The 17,960-nt window shown below is 40.4% G+C and overlaps 1 protein-coding gene across 2 annotated transcripts in view; it reads right to left on the reverse strand.

Annotated features, from left to right (window-relative positions):
- USP6NL (USP6 N-terminal like) overlaps positions 1 to 17,704 on the reverse strand; it is a 245,819-nt gene extending 228,115 nt beyond the window's left edge. The window contains exon 1 of one of the 2 annotated variants that reach the window (XM_066385003.1): positions 17,519 to 17,704. The gene's annotated coding sequence lies outside the window, so the exon portion shown is untranslated. Of the gene's footprint in view, positions 1 to 17,269; positions 17,305 to 17,518 lie in introns of those variants that run through there. The other variant, XM_066385004.1, reaches the window with a different exon arrangement.
- Positions 17,705 to 17,960: the final 256 nt, after the last annotated feature.

Below are 17,960 nucleotides of genomic sequence, written 5' to 3' on the forward strand. Positions count from 1 at the left end.
GCATTGACAAAAAATCCAGGACGCATTTACAAAAATAAATACTCTCAGCAAAGTGGGAATAGACAGAACATTCCTCAACAGTATAAAGGACTTATATGACTGCCGGGGTCCAGCCCCGGGGGGGATCCAGGGGTCCCACAGGAGGAGACGGCGTCGGCGAAAATGGAGTGAGAGAGCCAAATTCTTTTCTTTCTCTTTATTCTCCGGTTAGCATTTATTGCCAGGCATCTCTGCCAAATGCTAGTATAGCTTCCTTTTTATACACGCACACCGAGTTACAATCACATGGTGTTATTATTTTTGTTTTCACTATGTTTGCATGTTTCCGGATAACAGTTAATTTACATCTATGAGTCACAAATCAGGTAGCAAATCATTCAAAATAACTTGAATAGCGATAACAACATCAGTAAAAGCTTTTAAAGTATTAGTCTGTTGTGAGTTAAGGGGCAGAGAGAGATTTAGCAGACGACTAACAATGGACCACTGCTTGCTCAGGTAGATGGCCTTGAGTTTATGCAGTGTCCTACTTTTTCTCACAAGATTCTGAAAGGCTTGCCTCTAAAGAAATTAACATAACATTAAGAATAGCTTTCACCCAAAGATATGCAGAGTGCACTTGCAAGATAGCCCAGCAGCAACACAAGACATTCCATGGATTTCCCTACATTTTTAAATCTCATGAGAACATCTCATTGAGAAAGCCTAGCAATTGCCTTTAGTCAAAAGATAATTCTCTTAGTAAAACATTCTTTTCTTGCTGACTACGCTCTCATCCTAGGCCACACAATGGGCCATCCTACTATACCTTACCTAAGATACTATTGTCTAATCAAATATTACTTATTTATTATATTTAAACACTAGTTAAGTTCTGACTCTATTCTTCTCAGAATATACCACTATTTGCAAATCAAAGAAGAAAGGAATGTTTCTCTACTTATCACATGAAAAGGCTAGAAAGGAAAAATATTAAGTGAAGGCTGAAGGGTGCTCTGTGCACAGCCACTGCTTCCTACCCATTCACAAGTCACAATCTATTCTTTTTAACATGATTAAGAAGGAATTCTCCTACAGACTTAACCCTTACGAGGGATATCATAGCCAACCTCTTATGTCTTATAAGCCCAGTTCAAGGGGCTTACAGGCTTTTCTGTGGAACTCACACCCTCTGTCTCATTTCCAAAGAAATTACTACAAATCTACAGGGAAAGCACGGTACTATTATCCCTGTGCCATAATTAATAGCACATACCCAGAAAAGGGGGAATATAAGGCCAGATTAATTCAAAAAGTCAAAGGGGGAAGTATCGTTGTGCCTATCCTTTGTGGTGACTTTGTCACCCCGCAGCCATTGGTCTTCACTGCAGTGACTTTGTCACCCCGCAGCCATTGGTCTTCTCTGCTGTGACTTTGTCAATCAGCAGTTTTTGATCTTCTTCTGCTGTGACCTTGTCAGCCAGCAGTTGTGGGTCTTCTTCTGCTGTGACCTTGTCAGCCAGCAGTTGTGGATCGGCTCCCGACATATGACAAACCTGCAGCTAATATACTCAATGGGGAAAAGCTAAAAGTATCTTCCTTAAGATCAAGACCAAAACAGGGATGTTCACTTTCACTACTCTTATTCAACATAATATTAGAAGTCCTAGCCACCGAAATCAGACAAGAAGAAGAATAAAAGGCTTTCAAATTGGCAAGAAAGAAGTAAAACTGTCATTATTTTTGTGACATGATAAAACTAATAAATGAACTCAGTAAAGTAGCAGAATACAAAATAAATCTCCAGAAATTGGTTGCATTTTTATACACCAATAATGAACTATCAAAAAATTATTTTTAACTATAAAAAAAAAAAACATTTAGAATTGCATCAAAAAATAAAATAAAATACCTAGGAATAAATTTAAACAAGGAGGTAAACACCTGTACTCAGAAAATTCTTTCTCAGACACTGAAGAAAGAAACTGAAGAAGATACAAATAAATTGGAGCATATATGTGTTCAAGAATAAGAAGAATTGGCCCTGGCCGGTTGGCTCCGTGATAGAGTGTCGGCCCGGCATGTGGAAGTCCCAGGTTTGATTCCCGGCCAGGGCACACAGGAGAAGGGTGCTTCTCCACCCTTCCCCCTCTCCTTTCTATCTCTCTGTTCCCCTCCCACAGCCAAGACTCCAGTGGAGCAAAGTTGGCCCAGGCGCTGAGGATGGCTCTATGGCCTCTGCCTCAGGCGCTAGAATGGCTACAATTGCAGCAGAGCTACGCCCCAGAGGGGCCTAGCATCACCCCCTGGTGGGCATGTCGGGTGGAATTCAGTTGGGTGCATGCAGATTCTGTCTGCCTCTCCCAGCTTCTCACTTTGGAAAAATACAAAAAAAATAAAATAAAAAATAAGAATTAACATTTTTTAAATGTCCATACTCTCCAAAGCAATCTATAGATTCAATGCAGTTCTTATCAAAATACCAATAGTATATTTCACAGAATTAGAACAAATAATCCTAAAATTTATATGGAACCACAAAAGACCCTGAATATCCACAGCAATCTTGAGAAAGAAGAAAAAAGTTGGAGGAAGCATGCTACCTGATATCAAACTATAAGGTTCCAGCAATTAATCAAAATAGCATGTTACTGTCATAAAAGCAGACATACAGTCAATGGAATAGAACAAAGATCCCAGAAGTAAACCCATGCCTATATGGGTCTATGGGTCACTTAATATATGCCAAAGGAGGCAAAATATACCATGAGGTAAAGAAAGTCTATTCAATAAATGGTGCTGGGAAAATTGGGCAGATACATACAAAAAAATGAAACTAGACCATCATCTTACTCCACACACAGAATAAACTCAAAATGGATTAAAGACCTAAATGTAAGATTCAAAACCATAAAATTGTTAGAAGAAAACATATGCAGTAAATTCTCTGACATTTCTTTTAGCAATATTCTTTCTGATATATATCCCTGGGCAAGGAAAACAAGAAAGAAGATAAAGAAATAGGACTACATGAACCTAAAAAGTTTTCATACAGCAAAGGAAACCATCAAAACAAAAAAGACTGCAACTGAAAAATAAAATTTTAAAAAGAAAATTGTAAAGATGAATAAATGCAAACAAATATTAGAGGTATAAAATTAGGAGTTACAAAACAACACAAACACCACCTAATACTGGACAAGAAAAGCATGTAATCTGACTGGTAGATAGAGCATCAGTGGATACAGCATCAACTTGGGACACTGAGGGCCCCAGTTAGAAACCCCAAGGTCGCCCTGGACGGTTGGCTCAGCGGTAGAGCGTCGGCCTAGCGTGCGGAGGACCCGGGTTCGATTCCCGGCCAGGGCACACAGGAGAAGCGCCCATTTGCTTCTCCACCCCTCCGCCGCGCTTTCCTCTCTGTCTCTCTCTTCCCCTCCCGCAGCCAAGGCTCCATTGGAGCAAAGATGGCCCGGGCGCTGGGGATGGCTCTGTGGCCTCTGCCTCAGGCGCTAGAGTGGCTCTGGTCGCAACATGGTGACGCCCAGGATGGGCAGAGCATCGCCCCATGGTGGGCGTGCCGGGTGGATCCCGGTCGGGCGCATGCGGGAGTCTGTCTGACTGTCTCTCCCTGTTTCCAGCTTCAGAAAAATGGAAAAAAAAAAAAAAAAAAAAAAAAAGAAACCCCAAGGTCACTGGCTTGAGTGTGGACTCATAGCCTTGAGTGCAGGCTCACCAGCTTGAGTCCAAAGGTCGCTGCCTTGGGAGTCACTCGCTCTGCTTGAGCCCCTTGATCAAGGCACCTACAAGAAGCAGTCAATGAACAACTAAAGTGAAGAAACTACGAGTTGATACTTCTCATTGCATACTCTTCCTTTTCTCACTCTCTCAAAAAAAAAAAAAAGATAGGGAGGTGATAGGTATGGAAATATTTCAAGTTTCTTATGCTGTTATTCAGGAAAAAAATGTGGTAAACACTAGATTCTGTCTATATGTCTTCTTTCACTCATTGTCTTTGGCATGGCTTCCCTGGGGGCCATTTCATGGATTTGAAATCTTGACCATGTGATGTGTTGGAAAGTGGGCAGAACCAACACTGTACCGGTTCTAATTGAAGGCTTTAACAGCATTCAGCTTGTCTGTGTTCTCTTGCTGTCCTCCACTTTACCCCAGGTGCCTGCTTGTCACAGAATATATAGATCAGGGGTTCCCAAACTATGGCCCACGGGCCACATGCGGCCCCCTGAGCCCATTTATCTGGCCCCCGCTGCACTTCCGGAAGGGGTACCTCTTTCATTGGTAGTCAGTGACAGGAGCATAGTTCCCATTGAAATACTGGTCAGCTTGTTGATTTATATTTACTTGTTCTTTATTTTAAATATTGTATTTGTTCCCATTTTGTTTTCTTACTTTAAAATAAGATATGTGCAGTGTGCATAAGGATTTGTTCATAGTTTTTTTATAGTCTGGCCCTCCAATGGTCTGAGGGACAGTGAACTGGCCCCCTGTGTAAAAAGTTTGGGGACCCCTGACATAGATACTTGGCATATAACTGCACCCAACCCACAGCTTATGGCCAAACCCAGCCAACCCCAGACGAACCCAGCAAAGACTGCCAAACCCGTGAGCTAGATTTAAATGCTAATTGTGGTACACTACTGAAATTTAGCAGTTGTTTGTTACATAGTAAATGATGACTAATGCAGAGGATAAATATGTTAACTTTAAACGCAAATAAATTTGTGAGGTTTTTTTAAAGAGTTTATTTATTGATTTTACAGAGAGAGGAGAGCAGGGAGGGGGTGGAGTGAGAAGTATCAACTCACAGTTACTTCACTTTAGTTGTTCATTGATTGTTTGTATGTGCTTTGACTGGGCAAGCCCAGGGTTTTGAACTGGCGACCTCCACATTCCAGGTTGATGATTTATCCACTGCACTGCCACAGGCCAATGAGTTTTAATTTTACTAAAATATTTTACTTACTAAATTTGTGGCCCTGGCCGGTTGGCTCAGCGGTAGAGCGTCGGCCTAGCGTGCGGAGGACCCGGGTTCAATTCCCGGCCAGGGCACACAGGAGAAGCGCCCATTTGCTTCTCCACCCCTCCGCTGCGCTTTCCTCTCTGTCTCTCTCTTCCCCTCCCGCAGCCAAGGCTCCATTGGAGCAAAGATGGCCCGGGCGCTGGGGATGGCTCTGTGGCCTCTGCCTCAGGCGCTAGAGTGGCTCTGGTCGCAACATGGCGACGCCCAAGATGGGCAGAGCATCGCCCCCTGGTGGGCAGAGCATCGCCCCATGGTGGGCGTGCCGGGTGGATCCCGGTCGGGCGCATGCGGGAGTCTGTCTGACTGTCTCTCCCTGTTTCCAGCTTCAGAAAAATGAAAAAAAAAAAAAAAAATTTGTGAACATTTACTGTATACATATATATACACACACACACATACATATGTGTATATATATAATAATGCCATCTGTATCAAGTTCCAAAATATGTGAAATTAACAATATGTTCTTTAGGGAAAATATCTACATAATATAAAGAAAAGCAAGAGAAGCTTGACCAGGAAGTGGCGCAGTAGATAGAGTGTCAGCCTGGGACATAGAGGACCCAGGTTCAAAACCCTGAGGTTGCCAGGTTGACCGCAGGGTTGCTTGCTTGAGCACAGGGTTGCCAGCTTGAGCATGGGATCATAGACATGACCCCATGGTCACTGACTTGAGCCCAAAGGTCACTGGCTTGAAGTCCAAGCTTTCTGGCTTAAGCCCAAGGTTGCTGGCTTGAGCAAGGGGTCACTGACTCGGCTAGAGCCTCCCACCCCCCGTCAAGATACATATGAAAAGGCAGTCAATGAACAACTAAGGTACTGCAACTAAGAATTGATGATTCTCATCTCTCTCCTTTCTTGTCTGTCTTTTCCTGTCTGTCTGTCTGTCTTTCTCTGTCTCACAGAAGAAAAAAAAGAAAAAGAAAAGCAAGAGAATACTAGACCCCAGAATTGAGGCTGGCAGTTTCCTCAGGGTAGCAAAAAGATGGAGGAGTAGTGGGGAGATGTGATCCAAGAAGTACTGGTAATGTTCTATCACTTAAGCTGAGGGAGAGGATAGTATGAACATCATTATATTAGACCTTATAAAACACAGCAAATATAGTCTTTTGTATAAATGCAATATTTTATATTTTAATGTGAAAAAACAAAATTTTCCAACAAAATTCAGAAATAAACTGACTATAAATAAAAATAACATAATATATGTAAATGTCATAAAGGAGTTAAATACACTTTTATAATCTTTTAAGCCATAATTAAGAAGGAGAAACAGTTGTAGTGACTCATTTACTCTTTAAAAGTTCAAGACAAATACAAGTGATAGCCAGTTCCACTACAAATTGCAAGACAGCTTTTCTGTGAAAGACTATCCATTGTCCACATGTAGAACCAGCTGACCACCAAGTTGTACCATTAGTGATGTCTGATCTCAGCTGTCTCATCACTGAAGTTTCTAATCTCACCTTCACAGTTGTGTAATACCAGTTCGTTTTCTAGTAGAAAATCCTAGAATCTATTTTGCTAAATTGCTATTTGTTGAATTGCCATCCCAAGAAAAAGTTTAAGAAAATTCCCTTTATAGAAGCATTATTTGTGATAGCAAAAAAATTATAACCAACTTAAATATCCAAAAACAAGGAATTGATTAAATGAAATGTTATTAATTTACACAACAGACTATGATGCATCATTTTCAAATATCACAAAGAAACTTAATGATGAATGAATGCTCTGCAGTGTGCTTTATGCAATTTCGCACAATCAGCAAGATATAATCAGAAATGATGCCTTGACCAATTTAAGTTTATTTCCCCAAAGACTTATAAACCAATACTTAAATGATTAATGTTCAGTTTTTAAATTTAAGAGACAGGTAATATACAAATTTACTATTCATTCAATAAATATTAGTTAACTATTATGAATCAGGCAGTGTTCTAGGCTCTAAAGACACAACAATGATCAAAACAAAAACCCTGTCCCCATGAAACTTACATCATAGTAATTCTAGTACCTTCATTCTTAATTCAGATTCATAGCTTATTAGCTCAAATATATATGTCAGGGCATATTCCCAGGTAATATACTCTCATTCCAGATAAAGAAATAACTTTATTTAATATTAAGGTCATTATTTACTGACACAGAAAGTCTCACCATTGTACTTTCACAATTCTTGAACTTTCTATTTAAAAAATTGCTTTTTCTGTGATTTATACCCTCTGAAACACAATGCTAAACTCCCACAGCTTTAAGTATTTTCCCAGCTCATGAGAAGTAAAGCAAATCTATCATTGCTAGAGTGAAAGGAGGTTTGTTTATTCACTAAATCAACAAAGTACTTCCTGCTAATGAGATCAGAGAAGGAGATGGGCAAATGAGAAACGTTTGGTTTCCTTGGTTTGTTTACATGTATATGTTAATGAAGCATCAGATAAGAATAAAGTCTAATTTCCCCATCTACAGGTGGAATTCAAGTTAGCTTTCCAGAAGGATTTATCAAATTCTAGTAGCTTTACACTGGTCAACATGTCAGCTTCTAAGTATTTAGGAAAACAAATGTCTTTTCCAAGCTTCCTTACTTATCTCAGTTACAGAGACGGGTCTTTCAAAAGTGGCTTATAATTTGTTTACATGTTATATTTGCCTAATTCTCTATACATCCTATCAGAACTATGCATAATACCTGAGCTCTACAGATAAAAGCTGAAGTGAAAGATACAATATCTCTGATTTTCAGGAACTTGGCATCCTTTTAAAAATCAGTCAAAAATTCCAGACTGCCACCTATAATAATATGCACCATAGTAGACAACATGAAAAATATAAAGACCTGATTCTAGGCTCTATCTTCAAGAAATTTACCTCTAGTTAGATTCTAAACACAAGATGTACCTATCCACCCATTCAGTAAGTACTAATTCAGCCATACAATACTGCAAAAACTTCTCAAGGGCCTTGAGATACAACAATTAAGAGAAACCTAATCCTAGCCATTCTGTACTAACAGAACACATTCAGAAGAAAAGTACCAAGGGAAAAAAAAGTGAGACGGATATCAAGAGTTGCAGCTCATGCTAAGGACTCATGGTCAATGAAAACGAGGAAAGTTATGGGCCAAAAAAATGCATATATACAGTTGAAGAGAGGAAAATTCATATAGGATGTCAATAACCTTAGAATTCAGCAAGTTGATGACAGACTATAGGCCTTGTTAAAAAAAAATCACTCAATATATAAGAAGTCCAAGATACAAATGGTCCAACTGTGCCATTAACCAGCTCTAAAAATTCAGATCAAGTCGCATCACTTCTCTGACCCTCAGTTTTTTCATCTGTATAACTAAAATTAAAATTTCAAATCTACCTACCACTCAAAATTTTCAAGGATTACACATGAAAAAATGCTTTAGTAAACTAAATATCTTATATATTTGACATATGCATTAGTACTGATCCATTTTTTGTCTTATTGTATAAAATAAAGGAGTTGTAACACAATTTTTAAGTTCTATTCCTAGCACTCTAAAATTTATGACCTAAAAACTTATTTTAATTTACTAGGTAACTAAGAAAGATTCTAACTTCCTTAGCATTATAAACAGGATCAATCAATCATAGCCAGGCATGAACTGAAACAAACTAGTCTAAAATGTTAGCTATGTTTTTTTTTTTAAGTAGGCCAAATTCAAATGACACTTGGAAGAAGGTCAAAATGACTATTAACAGTGAAACAATCAAAGGTAACCCTAAGTTTGAGGGAAGAACCTAGATGACATTCTTTTGGCAATCCTCAGTGATAGCAAATCATCAATTTTGGAGGAAAACTTTTTGTAATAGAAAAATATTTCCCAAGCAAGTCTGAGGAAGGAGCTTAGAATACAAAGTGGTTATAAAAAGTTGGGTCAAAAATAAAGTATGACATAAACTTATGAGCAATGGCACTTAATCACCCCAAAAAACAATTTTTTTAAAAATGTTCTCTTAAGCACTTAATATAGTCTGCTAATGGTAGCTACTCTTAGCAGTAATTTGATTACATACTCTAAAATGCTGCCTGAAAAATTAGTCTATTACTTCACTATCAGACTCTTCTACCTGGTCCCTATGTTCCAATGACTAAGCATCTAATTGGAAAAGTAAAACACAAACACATGAAAAGTTACATAAAAAAACAAGATAAGGGATGTGCAGTTCCAAAAAAGACAAACAGATCCAGTATTAATACAGATCAATCTATTACAGACAACAAAGAGCTAGACAAATACATTTTTAAATTATTAAAACATCAGAGGGTATAAATTGGTACAACCACTTTGGAAAACTGTTTGATAGTAACTATTAAAACTATACACACACACACATTCTTCCTATTATTCAATAATTGCATTCTTAGAAATATATCCAAAAGAACAGAGTATAGATGTCTAACACTATATATATTTGTATTGTTTCCAGTTTTTGGCTATTATAAATTCATAGCTTAATTTATAATAGCCAAAAACTGGAAACAATACAAATGCCTATTAAGAGTAGAACAGGCAAAAACTTATGATATAGTTATGTATTAGGCTGCTACTATGGCAGATTGTATTTTCCAGTAATGGTCACTACATTATATCTAGTCTCACATGCTCTTCCAGAATCCTGCCTCTCCCAACAGGCAGCAGAATCAAGTTCCTTTCTTTTTAAAGCTGGGTAGGCTTATGACTGTCTCAAAGTACAGACTGCAGTGAAAGTAATACTGCATAGGCTTCAAGGCCAAGTCATAAAATAACATCTGTCTGGCGCATTGGCTCTTTACCCCCTTCTCACTACATGTGGATGGGACGCTTGAACTTGGAACCAGCCACCATGTAGTGAGCATGCTCGGGCCACATTTAGGCACTGTGTCATCAACAACCAGACACATGAGCAAACCTTCAAACAATATGAGACTCAGCCTTCAAGCAGCCCTCCTTGAAACTAAATGAAGCAGAGATGAGGATTGCCCAAACTGCAGATTTATAAGGAAAATAAACATTCTCATCATTTAAGTCACTGAGGGGTGAGACAATTTTTTGGGTGCCACAGTAATCAGAACAAGTTCAGGGCAATAAAAAAGAAATACTACTGCTACATGCAATAACATAGTTGAACCTCACTGATACAATGTTGAATGAAAGAAGCCAGACACAAGATACTACATATTGTGTGATACCTTTCTGATAAGAGCTAGAGAATGCAAAACCAGTCTATGATGACAGAAATTGAGTAATTGTTACCTGAGGCAGGGGAGGTGGTGGTATTGATTGGAAAGGAGTATGACAGAGCCCCCTAGGGTGACAAAAATGTCCTATATATTGAAGTGGGTAGGTTTATACACTTAATTACACTTATAAAATTCTTTAAGATATATACTTAAGATTAGTACACATTATTATGCATATAGTATACCTTAATTTTAAAGGGTCGGGGGACAAAAAGCTAACAAGATAATGAGGAATTATGAGCTACAGTTTAGGAGGTAACAGGAATCCAGAATGGGGATTTTACTCTTGGAATTGTTGTCTAATCAAAAGGAACACCTGAGAGGCTACATTGCACTTAGGCAAACTTGCAGGCTAAGACAAAATAGCACAGTACAATATCCACCGTAGGAACTACCCTTTGCTTTCAGATAAGACCTCGAAAAACTGAATTCTAGAAGGGATACCCTAGAAGTAAACTAAACCAGCCCCTTATACAGACTTTCCAAAACAAAACCACAGTTTGGATGAAGGTAGTCCTAAGTACATGGCAAAAGCAATGAAAAAATCTTTACCTAAATCTATAACTGCTTCGAGAAATACTTTTTCAAATACAATAAACAGTACACAATCAGAGCCTCAAGAAATAACAGACCACAGGAAAAAAAAACTGTAAGCCTCAGGAATAGAGTTACCATGCTTACTCTGTCCAAAGAGATATGTGCAAAGCTTGAAATTTTGAAAGGGAGTTAGAAATTATTAAAGCAGCACAGCAGATTTTTTAAAAATCAAATGGAAAATACTGCATTTAGAAAAATACAATAACCAAAATCAAGGAACCAGAAAATACATGTAAGAGCAGATTAGACAAAGATGAGAATGAATTTAGTAAACTGAAAGACAGACCAGAAGAAAATAATCCAGAACAAAAAAGAAACAAAAGAATGGAAAATATAGAAGACAAGTGAAACACACAGAGGATTCAGTGAGATCCAACCATATACATAAATGACATCCCAGAAGGAGTAAGCTAGAGCAGTGGTCCCCAACCCCCGGGCCACGGACCAGTACTAGTCAGCAGAGAAAGAATAAATAACTTACATTATTTCCATTTTATTTATATTTAAGCTGAACGATATTTTATTTTTTTAAAATGATCAGATTCCCTCTGTTACATCTGCCTAAGACTCACTCTTGACGCTTGTCTTGGTCACATGATACATTTATCCGTCCCACCCTAAAGGCCGGTCCGCGAAAATATTTTCTGACATTAAACCAGTCCGTGGCCCAAAAAAGGTTGGGGACCACTGAGCTAGAGGATAGGGAAGAAGCAATATTTGAAGAGATGATGGTTGAGAACTATACAAAAGTGACGAAATGTATCAAGTCACAACATCAAAAGGTATGTACACTAAGAAAGAAAAAAGAAAAAATCATCTGAAATCAAAAGACAAACTTTAATACAGTAAGAAACAGATTATGAACAAAAAAGCAATCAACCGCAGCTGACTTATCAATAGAAACAGACAAAAACTTTAGAATAATCTCCAAAATCTAACATATAAATATTTGTATGTGCATATATATATATATATATATGTAAAATCTAGAATTCTATACCTAGAAAATTGTACCTTTCAAGAATGTAGGTGAACTAGCCTGACCAGGCGGTGGCGCAGTGAATAGAGCGTCAACCTGGGATGCCAAGGACCCAGGTTTGAAACCCCGAGGTCACCAGCTTGAGCGCGGGCTCATCTGGTTTGAGCAAAAGCTCACCAGCTTGGACCCAGGTCGCTGGCTCAAGCAAGGGGTTACGCAGTCTGCTGAAGGCCCGCAGTCAAGGTACATATGAGAAAGCAATCAATGAACTAAGGTGTCGCAATGCGCAATGAAAAACTAATGATTGATGCTTCTCATCTCTCCGTTCCTGTCTGTCCCTGTCTATCCCTCTCTCTGACTCTCTCTCTCTGTCTCTGTAAAGAAAAAAAAAAAAGAATGTAGGTGAACTAAAAACATTCTCAAAGAAAAAGTTTGAAAATTTGTCAATACTAATTCACTTTAAAGAAAATACTAAAGGTTTTCCTCAGGCAAAAGGAAAACTATTCCAAATGAAATATTAAGGGTATTCCTCAGGCAAAAAGAAAAATTATTCTATTCAGTAATGTAAGAAGAAATTTTAAAAAAAGAAAACACAGTAAGTCTATTTGAATAATACCAGCATAAACCAAAAAAATAAATAAATTTATTTATTTATATATACGCACTTAAAAACATGGTAACAATGAAATAGGTAACAGAAGGAAATTGGCTTTAATGTTTTTAAAGGCCTTGCATTATCTGGAAAAAGGGTGAAAATTTCAACTAATATTGCACTTTGATAAGTCAAGAATACATATCAGAATTTATTTTTTATTATTATTAAAGATTTTATTTATTGATTTCTTTTACAGAGAGAGAGAGAGAGAGAGAGAGAGAGAGACTGAAAGAGGAGCAGGAAGCATCAACTCGCAGCAGTTGCCTCTCGCATGTGCCTTGACCAGGCAAGCCCAGGGCTTCAAACTGATCACCTCAGCGTTCCAGATCTATACTTCATTCACTGCGCCAGCACAGGTCAGGCTACATATTAGAATTTCTTGGGCAAGCACTAAAAGACTAGAAGATATAATCCCATGTTAATAAAAAAGGAGAAAATGGAATAATTATCTTTTTTATCAACCCAAAACAAAGCTAGAAAGAGAAAAAAAGAACATGGAACCAGTGAGACAAATATATTTTTTTAGTTGTTTAAACATTAATGTTAAGTCATTGTATGCCACCTCATTAATTTTTATAACAAGCACTGGCAATACACACAGAAATAGCTAGCCGACACACACATACCTAACCTTTATAAATTTCAAACTCTGCATCTATTCAAATTTTTCCACTGTGACTTACTTTTCAAAATCTTATTTTACCTTATCTTATCTTACCATAGGTAGGCTAATGAGCATTAAAATGTCCAAAATTCAAACAAAAAGACACAGGAACAAAAAAGCCTAGAGAACTAACTGACTTATAAATACTGGATTAATTCCATAATAAAATATTAATTTGCCTTTACTAGTCTCTACAACATTACTAATTGAAATTCATACATTAAGAAGTTTAAAATGATACCCTTTCATTTATTTCATGAAAAACATTACTCTTAATTTTTTTTTTTTTTTTTGTATTTTTCTGAAGTTGGAAATGGGGAGGCAGTCAGACAGATTCCAGCATGTACCTGACCGGGATCCACCCAGTATGCCCACAAGGGGGCGTTGCTCTGCCCATCTTGGGGCGTCACTCTGTTGCAACCAGAGCCATTCTTGTGCCTGAGGCTGAGGCCATAGAGCCATCCCCAGCGCCCAGGCCAACTCTGCTCCAATGGAGCCTTGGCTGCGAGAGGGGAAGAGAGAGACAGAGAGGAAGGAGAGGGAGAGAGGTGGAGAAGCAGATGGGCGCTTCTCCTGTGTGCCCTGGCCGGGAATCGAACCCGGGACTCCTGCACACCAGACCGACGCTCTACCACTGAGCCAACCGGCCAGGGCTACTCTTAATATTTTTAATTCACTTGCTAATTCAGTAAAAGGAAAATTCCACAATAAAATTACCATCTTGCCCTGGCCGGTTGGCTCAGTGGTAGAGCGTCGGCCTGGCATGCAGGGGACCCGGGTTCGATTCCTGGCCAGGGCACATAGGAGAAGCGCCCATTTGCTTCTCCACAACCCCCCCCCCCTCCTTCCTCTCTGTCTCTCTCTTCCCCTCCCGCAGCCAAGGCTCCATTGGAGCAAAGATGGCCCGGGCGCTGGGGATGGCTCCTTGGCCTCTGCCCCAGGTGCTAGAGTGGCTCTGGTCGTGGCAGAGCGACACCCCGGAGGGGCATAGCATCGCCTTCTGGTGGGCAGAGCGTTGCCCCTGGTGGGCGTGCCGGGTGGATCCCGGTCAGGCGTATGCGGGAGTCTGTCTGACTGTCTCTCCCCGTTTCCAGCTTCAGAAAAATACAAAAAATAAAAAATAAAAATAAAAAAAATTACCATCTTTTCTACACTCATCAATGTCAGCAAGACCCAGGTGCAATGTGTACCTCAATCAAAGAATAATTATCATCTTTAGAGCCAACAACACTTAAGCAAGCATGATATAAAACTCCAGTCACTCTGAATCTCCCTAAAAGCAAATGAAACTATCTGCCACTTATTAATTTTTTGTTTTAAGGTAGATTGGTACTATTTTGTGAGTGGACATTTTAAATAAGGTAGTCTAAGCTCTTCTAAGGGAAAATGCCATCAAAGTTAAATTAAAAATACTATACTGACATCAGATGATAGTGTCACTATAAAGAAATCAAAGAATCTTTTATTAACACTTCATCCCAGTTTTATGGATGTAGAAATTAACTAATGGTGCTAGAGTTATAACAGTAGACACCAACTTGTGCAGAGTTATTTCCAGGTCTAGTACAGTTAGAGACAACTATCAATAGATTGACTGCCTTTCTATAATGGCTATGGAACAAGATAACTAGAGTATGGTACCCAGAGCCTTCTCTGTAACAATTAACAGTGGCTGCTTCTGAGCCATGGGGCACTAACTAATCTTATCTAACATTTAAAGCATTCTTATCTAACCTTTACAACAGTCTGTTCAGGGACTGCTTACATGCTCTTCTCTCATCCCCAAAGTATCCCGCCCACCCACCTCCCCTTTTTACCTACCACCTCCTCTTCATTCTTCAGGTCTTACAAGTCACTTCTTCAGGAAAGCTTGCACTGCCACCTCCAAATCAAGTTAAGTTCCCTATGGTTATATGTTTCAGAGCTCCCTGTACTTCATTTCAAAAGACTTATGCACCCCGTTGCTGAAAACAAGGTACCTAACACAGGTACACAGAAGACACTCAAGAAATATCTGTTGAATAAACAAACTTCAATTTATGATTCCCCCCCATATTAGAAAAAATAAGCTTTAAAATGTAAGTTATTTGCATGAAGTTATATAGCCTGGAAATGGCACAGACCAGTTGAGAAGCCAATATTTGTACCTCTAATTTCCATGCTCTAGTCTCACATATTATAGTGAAGTGTGCTAGAAGGCAGAATTCTTTCTAAGTTGTATCTTTGTATCAACGCCCACTGTAAAAATTGAGATATTGGGAAATATGTCTCTAAATACAAGTAAGTCACATCAAAGAATGTGATATGCCTTCCAAATATCACACTGAAGGGACAAATGATAACTTTCTGGTAATAAATGGTCTGAGTATTTATAACAATACCACTGCACTAAAAACAAGAATGGTTCAAGTGAAACTGCAAACATAAACCACAGAATGTAATCACTTACCTCTTTCTCTCTACCTGAAGTAGCAATTCCCAAAGTTTTAGAATTGTTGCTGAGTCTTTTGCCAGCCTCAAACTGTCCTTTCATTCCTAGCACTTTGTAACCAAAGTAGTTCTGTTTTCAATTTGCCCCTAGCTTGAATTCACTGGCCTCTTTTTCACCCATTTTCACAGGCTACAAAACATAACAGTAACTTGAGATAAATGAGCACATGGTGGCAAAGACCTAGCAGTGCAACCTTTGCTTGGCACTGAAGGCCCAGCCCAGTCTGGATCCAAATGCCTGCCAGGAAGAGTCTTCTTGGTCCCCAGTAATGCTAAGGATGACCAATCCACTAACAGATGGAGCCAAAGCTATCACTTCTACTTCTTAAACCAATGGCAACTGTCCCAGTGAAAAACAGTAAGCAGGCACCAAGACATAATGTTTAGCACACGATGCTTCTTTGAATGCTTTTGTGACAACTCAATTCTTTAAATACATAGTAAGCAAAGGAATTTCTATTAATTTAGGATACCTGTATTTGAAATTAAGACTGTGTTTTTCCTTTAAAACTAATTTCCACTTTTATTAGTATAATTCTTTTTCTTTTGACATATTTCAACTGCCTGTGTAGACCACAACATAGGATTAACACCCATTTTAAGTAATAACTATATTTATAAACTTCATTATACAAAAACAGCAAAATCAGTAACGTTTTCCTTAATGTAGGGTCTGATGGAGTTAGAAATAAAAGCAAATAATCCACTGTTTATTTGATGCTGGCTAATTTTAATTCTCATTAAGGTGACTTCAGAAAATAAAAAAGTACCCTGATTTCCCGCTAACAGAACTTCCCAGAGATTCAATATATGAGGAAGTTGACCAAGATAATCTTTCAAAGCTCTGTCGAACTTTTCTAAGTCATAAAATATTAAGTATCTAACCCAACGACTTAATTTTCTTTATAAGTGAATTAATATAGGATTGAAACCACTTTCTTCCAGCAAACGAAACATTCAAGACCGTGTCCTCAGTTTTCTTTTCCATTTGTGTCACATTAGTTCCAATGACTGGATATTGCCAATTCAAAAATCTTTCCCAGCCGCATAAGGGAGTCATTCAACTCCTGTTAAAAATCTACGGACTACCAAGCATCTGTGGGTTTAAATGGGAGGGGGGAAGCAGAGAGTTCAATCTTCACCTTACAGAAATGTTCCCCGACTCCTCACATTTTCTGGCATTAAAATACCATTCTCACGCATTAGATATGCCACATCGTCACAAGGCTGTTAGCTCCAAACTACAGTATTCTGCAAACTTTGCAAAGACGCACAGATTCCCAGGCTCTCCGAATCCCTCCTTCACCCCATCCTCCCGTGCCTAGTCGTAACCAAGTTCCGCAGCACGAAAGCACCAATTTAAAAGCACAAAGTTTGCCTCAGTCCTGCCCACTTGGACTCTGGAGGACGCAAGTGAAACTTGCCAGGGAGACACGTCCCCGCGGGAGCCGAAACTTGCTCTGAGGGTGAGAGGGACAGTGGGTCTCCTCTCCCACAGGACGAGCTCGACCCGGCCCGGTGCACGAGCCCCGGTCACCCGCCAGCAGACGTCCCCGCACGGTTCCCGGCACACACCCCCCGCACACCCCCTGCGCCCGGGCGCCCGCCAACCTGTCAATCACACCCGCAGGACCCCACAATCACGGTTCCAGAGTGGGGACAAGGACGGCCCCACACACGTTTCCGGAGCCTGCCCCGCGCGAGCGCTGAGGGAGCAGCCGCAGCTCCGTCCACCTCCCCCGGGTCTGGGAATGGCGGCGTCCGCCTCCCCGGGGCCAAGTCGGAGTCCCTGCCCTGGAGGAAACCCGCAGGGACGCCGCCGCCGGCCACTGGCGGTGGGAGAGGAGAAAATGAAGTTACCTCCGGACGGTCCCAGCGGAGGCAGCGGAGGGCTGAGGGCTGGGGGTCCCGGCGGCCGAGCAGGTCCGGGCGCGGCGGCGGCTACCGCAGTGCCCTCCGCCCCATTGTTTCCCTTCCAAGAGGATCCCGGCGAAGCCGAGCCCGGGAACCAGGAAGTTCCCCGGCGCGACACCTCCTGCCGACGCTATGGAAACGGCCCCCGCCTCCCAGGGCGGCCGGCCGGGACCCCGCCTCCGCGCCGCCGACCCCGCCCGCCTCACGGGCTGCTGCCAGCCGTCGCCGCCATCTTGGCGCGGCCAGGAGCCCCTTACCGGGGACACGGAGCTCCGTGTTCCCGCCGCCCGCGGGGGCGCGCGTCCAGTTTCACCCCAGTGTCAGCCACGAACCCGGGCTCTGGGCTCTGACCCCTGGACGCTGAGGGCAAGACAGACGGGGCCTGGGG

Source organism: Saccopteryx leptura, chromosome 5, assembly GCF_036850995.1.
Source record: "Saccopteryx leptura isolate mSacLep1 chromosome 5, mSacLep1_pri_phased_curated, whole genome shotgun sequence".
NCBI lineage: Eukaryota > Metazoa > Chordata > Mammalia > Chiroptera > Emballonuridae > Saccopteryx > Saccopteryx leptura.